General features: G+C 38.6%; 1 protein-coding gene and 1 pseudogene across 1 annotated transcript in view; one reads left to right on the top strand and one right to left on the bottom strand.

The window, feature by feature from the left end:
• The window catches only part of HMG20A (high mobility group 20A), an 84027-nt gene that overhangs the window by 51463 nt on the left and 18222 nt on the right, over positions 1-14342 (bottom strand). The gene's annotated exons all lie outside the window — the stretch shown is intronic.
• Positions 7201-8675, top strand: LOC150015617 (calnexin pseudogene; annotated as a pseudogene).

The following is a 14342-nucleotide window of genomic DNA, read 5'->3' as shown; positions in this document are numbered from 1 at the left end:
AGACCACAGTGAAATTAAATTAGAAGTAGGTAACAGAGGCTGGAGAATCCCAAAATACTTAAGAGATTAAATAATACACTTTATTTATTTATATATATATTGTTTATCCTATTACAGTTGTCCCAATTTTTTCCTTTTCATCTCCCTCCATCAGCCCACCCTCTTGCCCACAGTCAATCCCCTCTCCACTGTCTGTGTCAATGAGTCATTCATACTGGTTCTTTGACTATTCCCTTCACTTTCCATGCATCATTTTCCCTTTCCCTTCACCCCTCCCTCCTCCAGCTATCAGTCTGTTCCATTTATCCATGTCCTTGGTTCTATTTTTCTTGTTAATTTCTTTTTTATTAGATTCCAGTTACAGTATTCCCTCACTTATCATGGGTATTACGTTCTAGACCCCCCCGTGAAGTAGAAACCTTACATTTATTCTATACTCTCAAACCTACATAACTTTAACAACATATGTATATAGTACTGCAAAATTCCACAATAAAGCAAAAAATCCGCGATAAATAATTAAATATATTTTAAAAAATCCCACGATACAGTGAGGCCGCGATAAGTGAACCGTGATATAGAGAGGGACTACTGTATAAGTGAGGTCACATGGTATTTGTCTTTGCTGACTGGCTTACTTCACTTAGCATAACAGTCTACAGTTCCATTCACGCGGTTGCAAAAGGCAGGATGTCCTTCTTTCTTTCTGTTGCATAGTACTCCATTGTGTAAAAGTACAACAGGTTTTCAATCTACTTATCTACTGATGGGCCCTTGGGCTGTTTCTAACACACAGCTATTGTAAATAGTGCTGCTATGAACAGAGAGGTGCATAGGTTCTTTCTGATTGGTGTTTCAGGATTCTCTGGGTATATTCCCAGCAGTGGAATTGCTGGGTCATAAGGCAGTTCCATTTTTAACTTTTTGAGGAAATTCCATACTGTTTTCCATAGTGGCTGCACCAGTCTGAATTCCCACCAACAGTGCACTAGGGTTACCTTTTCTCTGCATCCTCACTAGCATTTGTTGTTGGTTAACAATATACTTTTAAATAATACGAGTCAAAGAAAAATTAAAAGAAATTAAACAATATCTTGAAGTGAAAAAAATAAAATTAAAATACAACTTAGGAATATTTGTGGGATGCAGTAAAAGAAGGCTTACAGGTAAATTTATAGCATTGAATAAATATATTAGAAAAGAAGGACTTCCAGTGATGACAGGGGCGTAGGTAGACAGGCTTCATATCCTCACACAATTATAAGAAGAATTACAACTAACCTCGAAACAAAAAACACCCAGAACGTTCAGAAAATCAAACAGTATGGAAGTCTGAAAACCAAGGATTTAAAGAAGCTATATTCATCCAGAGGGGTAGAATGGGCAGAGAGGCAGTGGCGGAATGTGAAGTCCCACATTCATGTGTTGTGGATAAAAATCAGAAGGGATACTTTTGGAGTGAGTGATCCCAGGCCCAGGCCAGACCTCACAGCACTGGGTACCAAGGCCAAGAAGATAAAGCATCTTAGCTTTTGACTGTAAAAAACAATGAGGTTTGGGTGGTGGAAGAAACTGCCAGTCTCAGCAGAGTCCATTTAAAGGGCTTGCATGACTTAGAACATACGCAAATCCACTCACTCTGGGAATCACCACCAGGGCAACAGCTATAAGGGCGCCAGTTGCATAGGAGAAGGGGTGAAGTGACTGGAAACAGGGTGAGTACTGGGCAAACCTTCAGAAGCCAGGCAGCAACAATGCCTTGTCTTTGACCCCTTCCCCAACAGAGCCACAATGAGGTCAACCAGATTGCCCCACCTTGGCAAATACCTAAGGCTCCGCTCCATACATCTTAACAGGTACAGTAAGACAGGGAGTCAAAGCAGCTCTGCCTAATATATAGAAACAAACACAGGGAGGCTGCCTTATTGAGGAGACAAAGAAATATAGCCAAATGAAAGAACAGAACAAAACCCCAGAAAATGAACTAAACAAAATAGAAATAGCCAACCTATCAGACGAAGAGTTCAAAACACTGGGGATCAGGATGCTCAGAAATGACTGAAAACAGCAAAAACCTAAAAGAAGAAATGAAGGTTACACTAGGTGAAATAAAGAAAAATCCACAGGGAACCAACAGTGAAAGAAAGGAAGCCAGGATTCATAGCAATGATTTGGAACATAAGGAAGTAATAAACATTCAACCAGAACAGAAAGAAGAAACAAGAACTGACAAAAAGGAGGAGAGTATAAGAAGACTCTGGGAAATCTCCAAAAGTGTCAACATCCAAAAAATACAGATGCCAGAGGAGAAGAGCAAGAAATTGAAACTTATTTGAAAAAAATAATAAAAGAAAACTTCCCTAATTTGGCGAAGGTAATAGACACACAAGTCCAGGAAGCAGAGTCCCAAACAACTTGGACCTGAAGAGGATCACACCAAGACACATCATAATTAAATGCCAAAGGTTAAAGATAGAGAATCTTAAAAGCAGTAAGAGAAAAGCAGAGTTACCTACAAAGGAGTTCCCATAAGACTAGAGCTGATTTCTCAAAATAAACTTTATATAGACAAGAAGGGGGCTGGTAAGAAGTATTCAAAGTGATGGAAAGCAAAAATGCTCAGCAAAGTGGGAATAGAGGTAGCATACTTCAACATAATAAAGGCCATATACAAGAAACCTGAAGCCAACATCATATTCAATGGGCAAAAAGTAAAAGCTTTCCCCCTATGATAAGAAACAAGACAAGGATGTCCACTCTCTCTACTTCTATTCAACAGAGTTTTGGAAGTTCTAGCCACAGCAATCAGACAAGAAAAAGAAATAAAAGGCATCCAAATTGGAAAAGAGGAAGTAAAACTGTCATTATTTGCAGAGGACATGATACTGTACACAAAAAACGTATAGGCGCCACCAAAAAACTATTCGACCTAATAAGCAGGGTACAAAGCCAATATTCAGAAATCTAAGGCATTTTTGTACACCAACAAATCATTGATAGAAACTAGAAAAAAAAAATCCCATTTAATACAGCAACAAGAAAGATACAGTACTTAGGAATAAACTTAACCAAGAAGGTAAAACACCTGTACTTGGAAAACTACAGAATACTGAAGAAAGAAGGAAGATGTAAATAAATGGAAGCATAATGAAGAATTAACATCCTTAAAATGTCTATACTACCCAAAGAAATTTATAGATTCAGTGCAATCCCTACTAAAATACGAATGACATATTTCACAGATCTAGAACAAATATTTCAAAAATTTATATGGAACCAAAAACGACCCCAAATAGCCTCAGCAATCTTGAGAAAGAAGAACAAAGTGGGAGGAATCACAATACGTGACGTCAAACTATATTACAACACCACAGCAATCAAAACAGTCTGGTCCTGGCATAAGAACAGACATATAGACCAATGGAACAGAACAGACAGCCCAGAAATAAACCCAAGTCTCTATGGTCAATTAATTTTGACAAAGGGGATAGAAGGATAAAATGGAGTAAAAATAGCTTCTTCAACAAGTGGTATTGGGAGATCTGGACATTGACATGTAGAAAAATGAAACTAAACCACCAATTTACACCATACACCAGAATAAACTTAAGATGGTAAGAGACATAAGTGTAAGCTGTGACACCATAAAAGTCCTAGAGGAAAACACAGGTGGAAAAATTTCAGATATGCCACGCAGCAATATTTTTGCTGATATATCTCCTAGGTCAAGGGAAACAAAGGAAAGAATAAACAAATGGGATTACATCAAACTAAAAAGATTCTGCTCAGCTAAAGAAAATATCAGCAGGATGAAAATGGAACCAACTGTATTGGAAAACATGTTTGCCAATGATACCTCAGACAAGCGTTTGACCTCCAAAATATATAAAGAACTTACATGATTCAACACCAAGAAGACAGATAATCCAATTAAAAATGGGAAGAGGACCTGAACAGACAGTTCTCAAGGGGGATATACAGAGGTTCCATAGGCATATGAAAGAATACTCAACATCACTGGCCATCAGAGAGATGCAAATAAAAACCACAATGAGATACCACCTCACACCAGTCAGAATGGCTATCATTAACAAATCAAAAAACAGGTGCTAGTGAGAATGTGCAGAAAAGGGAACCCTAGCGAACTGTTGGTGGAAATTCAGACTGGTGCAGCCACTGTGGAAAACCTTACAGAATTCCCTCAAGAAACTAAAAACGGAACTGCCTTTTGATCCAGTGATTCCACTGCTGGGATTATACCTGAAGAATCCTGAAACACGAATTCAAAAGAACCTATCCACTTCTATGTTCATATCAGTGCTATCTATTTACAATAGCCAAATGCTAGAAACAGCCTGAGTGCCCATCAGTGTATGAGTGGATCAAAGAACTGTGGTACATTTACACAATGGAATACTATGGAGCAGATAGAAAGAAGGAACTCCTACCTTTTGCAACATCATGATGGAACTGGAGAGTATTATCTAAGTGAAAAAAAGCCAGGCGGTGAAAGACAAATACCCTATGATCTCACCTAATACAGGAACCCAATGAACAAAACAACCAAACGAGCAATACAGAACCAGAGGCATGGAAACAAGGAAAAGACTGACCAGAGGGGAGGGGGAAGGAAGAGAAGATGGGAAAGAAGGGGAAGGTTCTACTGTAGGAACTAGTATAAATGACCCATGGACATGAACAGCAGGGTGGGGACTGACTGTGGGAGAGGGGGATGTCGGTGGGACAGGTGAGAGCAATGGGGGTTGTGGGGGGTAGGAATGGGACAACTGTAATAGAACAACAATAAAAAAAAAACAACAAAAAAAAACAACCCTGGCTGGTGTACCTCAGTTGACTGATTGCCAGCTTGTGAACCAAAGGGTTGTCAGTTTGATTCCCAGTCAGGGCACATGCCTGGGTTGCAGGCCAGTTTCCCAGCTGGGGGTACCCAAGAGGCAACTACACATTGATGTTTCTCTCCCTCGCTTTCTCCCTCTCTTCTCCTGTCTCTAAAAATAAATAAATAAAATCTTTAAAAAACAAAACAAAACCAAAGTGATGAAAAGCAAGGTCCTACAACCGAGATTACTCTACTCAGCAAAGCTATCATTTAGACTGGAAGGGCAGATAAAGTGCTGCCCAGACAAGTAAAGCTAAAGGAATTTATAATCACCAAGCCATTATTATATGAAATGTTAGAGGGACTTATTTTTAAAAAAGACTTATTTATCAAAACTATGAACACTAAAATGATTACAAACTGACAACTATCAACAGCTGGATCTAAAAAATAAAAACAAAATCCAACTATGCAAACCAGAATAGGAACAGAATCATAGATAGTATAGGGATCATTTGGAGGGTTATCAGCTGGGAGGGGGAAGGGGGAGAAATGGAGCAATGGTACAGGGATTAAGAAGCATAATTGGTAGGTACAAAATAGGTGGATGTTAAGAATAATATAGGAAATGGAGAAGCCAAAGAACTTATATGCAAGACCCATGGATATGACCGGGGGGAGGGGGAGGGATGCTGCTGGAGGTAAGGTGGGTACCAGGTAGAGGGGTACAGATGGGGAAAAAGTGGGACAACTATAATAGCATAATCAATAAAATACACTTAAAAATAAAAAAGAAAAAAGAATCTAAAACCAATAATCTAAGTTTCTACATTAGGAAACTAAAAAAAAAGAGTAAATTAAACCAAAGTATGCAGAAGCTAAAAAAGAAAACTAGAAAAGAGATTAAAAGTAGGAAATCAATAGAGAAAATAAAAATGAAATGTTGGTTCTTTGAAAAGATCAATAAAATCAACAAGTCTCTAGCCAGTTAAGAATAAAATGGACACAAATAACTAACATCAGAAATGAAAGAGGAGATATCACTACAGATCTCCTGGACATTAAAGGGATAACAAAAAAATATTATGAACAACTCTATGTCCAGAAATTTCATAACCAAGATAAAATAAATCAATTCTTTGAAAGATACAACCTACAAAATTTCACATAAGGAACAGACAATTTTAATAACCGTCCCAAACATCAATGGGTTCACTGGTGAATTCCACCAAATATGTAAGGAAGAAATTATACCAATCTTCTACAATGTTTTTAGAGAACAGAAGCAGAGAGAATGTGTCTTAATTCATTTTCTGAAGTCAGCATTACCCTAAGACCAAAACAAGACAAAGATATCACAAAAGAGAACTATAAACCAATATCTCTCAGAAACGCAGGTGTAAAAAGCCTCAACAAAATACTATTAGCAAATTGAATCCAACAATGTATAAAAAGAATTACACACCTTGACCCAGTTATGATTTATTCCAGGTAAGCAAGGCTGGTTCAAATTCAAAAATTAATTAACAGAATCTACCTTAACAACAGGATAAAAACGAATCACATGAGCATATCAATAGATACAGAAGAAGCATTTGGCAAAACCCAACATCCATACAGATAAAAACTCTCAGCAAACTTGGAACAGATTGGAATTTTTTCAACTTTGTAAGGGACACCTACAAAAAACCTACAGCTAATATCGCACCTCATGGTGAGAAACTCAAAGCTTCCCCTCTAAATTGGAAAAAGGCAACGATATCCCCTCTTATCACTGCTTTCCAATATCATAGTGGAAGTCCTAGATAATGCAGTAAGACCAAAAAAAAAAAAAAAAAAAAAGGAAGTAAAAGGCATACAGATTGAGAAGAAACAAAACTCTATTTGTTCACGGATAACAGGACTGTCTATGTAGAAATTCCAAAGAACTGACAAACAAAAAACACAAAAATAAACAACAAAACACAAACCGAAAACAAAAAAACAAAAGCTCTTGGTTCTGTGGCACGTGACGGTTGGGCCTCGTCTGCTGCTGTCTCCCCTGCAGCACGGAGCCAGAACGTGAGAGAGAAGTGGTTGCTGTGTGTGTTACTGGTCCTCGCAGCTGCTATCACAGGGCCATGAAGGCCATGACAAGGATGTAGTTGATATTGAGGATGACCTCGATGATGTCATTGAAGAGGTAGAAGACTCAAAACCAAAACCAGAGTCCAGCACTCCTCCATCTCCAAAGGTCACCTACAAAGCTCCAGTTCCAACAGGGGAAGTATATTTTGCTGATTCCTTTGACAGAGGAACTGTCAGGGTGGATTTTGCCTAAAGCCAAGAAAGATGACACTGATGATGAAACTGCCAAATACGAAGGAAAATGGGAGGTAGATGAAATGAGGGAAACAAAGCTTCCAGGCGACAAAGGACTTATATTGATGTCTTGGGCCAAGCATCATGCCATCTTTGCTAAACTGAACAAGCCCTTCCTGTTTGATACCAAGCCTCTCATTGTTCAGTATGAGGTTAATTTCCAAAATGGAATAGAATGTGGTGGTGCCTATGTGAAACTGCTTTCCAAAACCCCGGAACTCTACTTGGACCAGTTCCATGACAAGACCCCTTACACAATAATGTTTGGTCCAGTGAAACGTGGAGAGGACTATAAATTGCACTTCATCTTCCGCCACAAAAACCCCAAAACAGGCATATACGAAGAAAAGCATGCAAAGAGGCCCGATGCAGATCTGAAGACCTATTTTACTGATAAGAAAACACATCTTTATACATTAATCTTGAATCCAGATAGTAGTTTTGAAATATTAGTGGACCAGGCTCTTGTAAACAGTGGAAATCTACTAAATGACACGACTCCTCCTGTAAACCCTTCACATGAAATTGAGGACCCAGAAGCCCGGAAACCTGAGGATTGGGATGAAAGACCAAAAATAGTGGATCCTGTGATGCTATCAAATCAGATGACTGGGATGAAGATGCCCCTGCTAAGATTCCTGTTGAAGAAGCCACAAAGCCTGAAGGCTGGTTAGATGATGAGCCCGAATATGTAGCTGATCCAGATGCGGAAAAGCCAGAGGATTGGGATGAAGACATGGATGGAGAGTGGGAGGCTCCTCAGATTGCCAACCCTAAGTGTGAGTTGGCCCCTGGCTGTGGAGTTTGGCAGCGACCTATGATTGACAACCGTAATTATAAGGGCAAATGGAAGCCCCCCATGATTGACAACCTGAACTACCAGGGCATCTGGAAACCCTGGAAAATACTAAATCCAGACTTCTTTGAAGATTCGGAACCTTTCAAAATGACTCCTTTTAGTGCTATTGGTTTGGAACTGTGGTCGATGACCTCGGACATTTTTTTGGACAACTTTATCATTTGTAGCAATCGAAGAGTAGTTGATGATAGGGCCAGTGATGGATGGGGTCTGAAGCAAGCTGCTGATGGGGCTGCTGAGCCAGGTGTAGTGGGGCAGATGCTGGAGGCAGCTGAGGATCGTCCATGGCTCTGGATGATCTACATTTTGACTGTAGCACTGCCTGTGTTTGTCATCCTCTTCTGCTGTTCTGGAAAGCAGTCCAGCCCTGTGGAGTACAAGAAGACTGATGCTCCTCAGCCAGACGTGAAGGAAGAGGAAGAAGAGAAGGAAGAAGAAAGGGACAAGGGAGATGAGGAGGAGGAGGCAGAAGAGAAACTTGAAGAGAAGCAAAAAAGTGATGCTGAAGAAGATGGTGACACTGTCAGTCAAGAGGACGAAGAGAGGAAATCTAAAGCAGAGGAGGAAGAAATTTTGAACAGATCACCAAGAAACAGAAAACCATGAAGAGAGTAAACTTATCTTAAGAACTTGATCTGTGATTTCCTCTCCATCCCCTTCTCTGCAAGTGGGGTACTAGGAGAGGACCTGGCATACCTTACATGGAAACTCAAAAAACCTCCAGATGTCACCTTCAACAGTTTCAGTCAAACAGTAGTCTGTGTAATGTTAAATATCCAGCAGTTAATAATTGCAGCTGTGACAAAAAGGACCTGTTTATGTAGAAAGAAAGCATTTAACATAATGATTGTGAAATGTAACACGAAGCAACTAACTTGTATTTTTTTGTTAAAAATTTTTTTTATTTTTTAGAGTAATAGAACTTTGCCAGTCTTTAAAATCTTGGCTTAATCTAATATATTAATGTGTCCCTGAAGAAATAACACCAACTTTTAGAAATGGTAGAGGGATAAATGGCAGTTTTTACAACCAGTTTTGCTTAAGTTGGTATTACAAAACATTCGAGTGTCTCTGTCCCTTAAAATTGATAATCATGTTTAATGTGCAGCTGTTTCTGGTTATAATCTTGTGTTACTTGCTTCATTGCTCAGCTCCTCCTATGGAAATTGAGGAGGGGGTTGACAGAAGTCCAAATTTATATGAAGGTTCTGTTTAAGTTGTATTCAAAATGCATATATTGTATGAAAAAAAAAAACTTTTCACTTGATGTTGGTTGACCAGAGTGTGTGTTTTTCTTTGCCAGTGGAACAGCTTAGTTCCCAGACAGCTTTGCAGTTAGTGGAGGAGGTGGCATAATGTGGCATTTGGGCCTTGGTACTCTATACATCAGAAGTGTCTGGGCTGCAGCCTTCTTGAGCAGGTGGCTGTTTAAGGATTGCTACCAGGACATGTGAGCTCCAGGACAGATGAGGTGTCTTCATTCCCCATCTTCCACTGTGTTGACACTGTTTTCCCAGATTCCTAGCATTCTCCTCTGCTATGCATTTTCTTCACAGCGCAGCTTGCTGTTCATTGCTGAAAATGATTATAAGCTCTGCATTGCGTTGAGCTTTATTGTGGTAATGTGTGTTTCTTTTTTAAACAGATCCACACTTTTCCAGGGTCAAAGTACAGGATAGAGTACTTTCACTTTTTATCCATTTCTTTTACTCTGTGTAAAGACTTTAGAAGTCTAATCCAGAGGAGAGCCAATTCAGAATAGACTGTAAGTGAACACAGGCTAAAAGGATCGATGGTAGGAGTTATCTGATTTTTGTAGCTGCTAAACCTTTTACATTTTCATTTGAAGTTCATATAACAGTTATGTCTTAAATTACATGATAAATCAGTCCTGTTAAAAATAAAAAAAATTTTTTAGTATGTGGCTTGTATGTAGAATTTTTTACAAAGTGATGGCATGTTTCTTTTTTCATGTGGAACACAGATGGGGGCCGTCAGAGCCTCTCCCCTGTCACAGTGGAGTCATCTCATGATTACACCACACTGAAGTGTATTCAGAATCAGGCGTTCCTTTAGCTTTATTCTTCAGAGATGTTTTAAATGTACCGATGATACTGTTCCTTGCACTGAATATATAAACTCCAGAGTGTTTATATTGGGGAGGAAGAATATTTGTAAGAGATGAAGGCTGTATCTGTTTATTTTATCTTCAATGTTTTGCTGGTTCACTTAAATTCTTATGAGGGTGGGATGCATTTTTCTTGCTGTTCAATACTTTATTCTTCTCATCTGTTGTTCTGTGGTCACAGTGACCTTACTTATGTAGCAGACTTTCCCAGATGTATTGAGTGAGAATAAACAGTTACTTAGCAAGACCTGAAAATATGTCTGCAGGTTTCTCCTTTGAAGCAAATGTGTGGAATCATTGCATTTCCAGAAATCTGCCACCTTCACTCTCCGTTGATAATTCATGCTTCACAGTTTTCTTCCACCTGAACTGTGGAAATGACACATGTAAATCGGTAGAGTGTTCATTTGCCTTTCCAGGGTGATTGAGCAAAGTTTGTCCAAAACAAAACAAGTCTTTTCTTGGTTCTCTTTTTCACCTTTTGTTGAAGTTGCAACCTCTTGATTAAATGTCTGATACATTAATGAATGACCAGCTGCAGTTTTCAGCTCTTTAAAAGGCACTTGCATTGATTTTACATGCTGGTTGTCTCCTGTTGTTGTAAAATACCCATTGGATCAGAAGTGTTCCTCAGTTGCTCTTGTCCACAAAATATTTTTCACTTCTCTCAAATTGTCACATTACTAAATGGTATTACATTAAAGCCCTGTGTTAAGAAAAAAACAAAAACAAAACAAAACAAATCAAAACAAAAGTCTCCTGGAACTTTTGAGTATGGCAAGGATGTAGGAGAGAAAGTTAATATATAAAAATTAACTGCTTTCCTATATACCAGCAATGAACAAGTGGAATTTGAAATTATATTAGCATTCCCCCAAATAAAATACTTCAGTATAAATCTAACAAAATATTTATAAGATCTATATAAGAAAAACTACATAACTCTGATGGAAGGTATCAAAGAACTAAATAAATGGAGAAATATTCTGTGTTCACGAACGAATAGGAAGAGTCAACCCCAATAAAAATCTCAGCAAGTTATTTTCTGGTTATCAATAAACTGATTGTCAAGATTATATGCAGAGGCAAAAGACCCAGAATAGAAAGCTCGATATTGGAGGAGAAAAACAAAATTGGAGGACTGACACCCCCAACTTCAATACCTTTTATTTAGTTACAATAATCAAAACAGTGTGGATTTAGTGAAAGAAAAGACAAACAGATCACTGGAACAGAATACAGAGCCCAGAAATAAACGCATATAAATGTAATAAACTTATCTTTGACAAAGGAAGAAAGGTAATACAATTATGTAAAAATAATATTTTCAACAAATGGTGCTGGAACCAAATATCCACATGCAAAAACAAAACAAAACAAAACAAAGCAGACTCTATATCTAGACCTTATACTCCTCATATCCGTCATATAAATTAACTCAAAGTGGCTCATAGAACTAAATGTAAAACGCATAACGTAAAATTCTTAGAACACAGGAGAAAATCTGGGTTATCTTGGGTATGGCAATGACTTTTTAGATATAACACCAAAAGCATGATCCATGAAAAAAAGATCTGAACAGTTGAACTTCATTAAAGTGAAAATTTTTGCTCTGTGAAAGACAACATCAAGAGAATGAGAAGACATGTCTGAAGAAAAAAGTGTTGTGTATTTGCAATACACAAAAAACCCCTTAAAACTCAACAATAACACAAAATGAATAACCCAATTAAAAAAACGATCAAAAGATCTTAACTCCTCACCAAAGGAGATATACAGATGGCAAGTAAGCATATGAGAAGATGTTCAATATCATGAGCTATTACAACTGGAAATTAAAAGAATGACATACCATTTCACAGCTATTAGAATGGTTAAAATCCAAAATACTGAAAACACCGAATGCTAGTGTCGCTGTGGAACAACAGGAACTCTCTCTCATTCACTGCTGGGGAAAATGAATGCAAAATGGTAAAGTCACTGTGGAAGATTGTTAGGTAGTTTCTTATGAAACTACTCACATTCTTTTATTTTTTTATTATTTATTTTTTAAATATGTTTTATTGATTATGCTGTTACAGTTGTCCCAATTTCTTTTCCCTTTGCTCCCCTCCACCCAGTGACCCCTCTCCCTCCAGTTGCCCAACCTTAGTCAATGCCCACTGGTTGTGCATATAGTTCTTCTCAACATCTTCCTGTCTACTCCATTCCCTCCTATTATGCTTCTTAATTCCTGTACCATCTCCCTCCCTTCCCCCCTTCCCCCCAATATGTTCCCCATACCTATAATTCGTTTTCCACTCTTGTTGCCTACTTAGTTTGCCTTTGTTTTGATTCCCTACCTTCTGTTGTTGGTTGCTGTGACACAGTTTTCATTTTAATGTTCATAATTTTGATCCTCCTTCTTCTAAACCAGTTCCTTTAGCGGCTCATATAATAGTGGTTTGGATCTAATGAACTCTTTCAGTTTTACTTTGTCCTGGAAGCACTTTCTCTGCCCTTCTATTCTGACTGACAGTTTTGCTGGATAATTTGTGGCTGTAGGTTTTTGATTTTCATTACTTTGAATATTTCTTGCCAGTCCCTTCTTGCTTGCAGGGTCTCCTTTGAGAAATCAGCTGATCGCTGGTTGACTGTTTGTTCCTTCCCTATGTTCCAATTTGTTGATTTGATCTCTGGTTTTCATTTCCTCACCACTAGTCTCATATGTGTTTTCATTCATTTCAGTGTGACTAGCTTTCATTCCTTCTCCGTCTTGTTCCAAATCTTCTGTTAATTCTGTAAGCCACCTTATGACCATAGCTCTGAAATGAGCCTCAGAAAGATTTATTTGCTCATCGGTTACGTCCCTCATCTGCTGCCTGGTGAGCTGCATCACCGGGATTTCAATCATGGTCTGTTTCATCCTGAGAGTTTTCTGTTTACCTTTTTTCCTGGCGCTTTGTGTGGGGACAGGGGTCCAAGGTGGATTCCTGCCATTACTCTCCGCTGAGAGACTGGGAGGCTACTTCCCCACGGCCTCACCGTCCAAGGCAGTGGGGGTCTGCCTTCCCCAGCGTTGGAATCACAAGCTGCCGTGTCTCGACTGCAGCCAGGATTGCTCCCCTGGCATTTCTTGCAGTCCCGCCGCTATCCCCGCTGCTACGGCGGACAGCACAGCCCGACCTTTCCGTCCTGATTCCGATTTCGCCCCTCCTACCTGTCCAGACGAGCACCACTGGTTTATAACTTCTTACTTTGGGCTTCCATGTAGTTTTATTTTCTGGAATTTCTAGTTATCTTTGATTTTGAGGTAGTTGTATTCCTTCTTAGTTGTGGAGGGAGACAGAGTATATCAGTCTAAGCCTCCATCTTGGACGGAAGTCTTAAAACACTTTTCTGAAACTACTCACATTCTTAACAGCAACTGCACTCTTTGGTATTAATCCAAAGGAGCTGAAAACTTAAGTCCACACAGAAACTTATACATGGATGTCTGTAGCAGCTTTATTGATGTCAAAATTTGGACAATGAAGATGTCCTTCAGTAGATAAGTGAATATACAAACTGTGGTACATCCAGATAATGGAATATTACTCACTGCTAGAAGAAATGAGTTATCAAACCGTGAAAGACATGGAGGAACCTTAAATGCATATTACTAAGTGTAAAGAGCCAATCTGAAAAGGCTACAAACTGTATGATTCCAAATATGTGACAATCCGGAAAAGGTAAAACTATGGAGATGTTAGAAAGATGAGCAGCCACCAGTGGTTCGGGAGAAGGCAGGGGTGAACAGGCAGAAAAGAGATGATTTATAGGGCAATGAAACTATTCTGCATGATACTAGAATGGTAGACACATGTCATGCATTTGTAAAACTCCAAAGAATGTACAAAACCAAGTGTAAATCGTAATGTAAACTATGACTTTGGATAATGATTATGTCTAAATGTGGGCTTACTGATTGTAAAAAATGTACCACTCTGGTGGAAGATGTTGATAGAGGGGGAGGGTATGCATGCATTAAAAACGGGATATATGAGAACTCACTGTACTTTCTGCCTGATTTTGCTGTAAACTTAAAAGTAATCTAAAAACTTTGTTAATTAAAAAAATTAGCATATAGTGTATTTAATATAATTACATGACTTATTATAATATACACTGGATAT

This window comes from Furipterus horrens, unplaced genomic scaffold (genome assembly GCF_987537825.1).
Source record: "Furipterus horrens unplaced genomic scaffold, mFurHor1.1.pri manual_scaffold_3, whole genome shotgun sequence".
NCBI classification, from domain to species: domain Eukaryota; kingdom Metazoa; phylum Chordata; class Mammalia; order Chiroptera; family Furipteridae; genus Furipterus; species Furipterus horrens.
The sequence above is the reverse complement of the archived record's forward strand: the minus strand, read 5'-3'. Positions and strand labels throughout refer to the sequence as shown.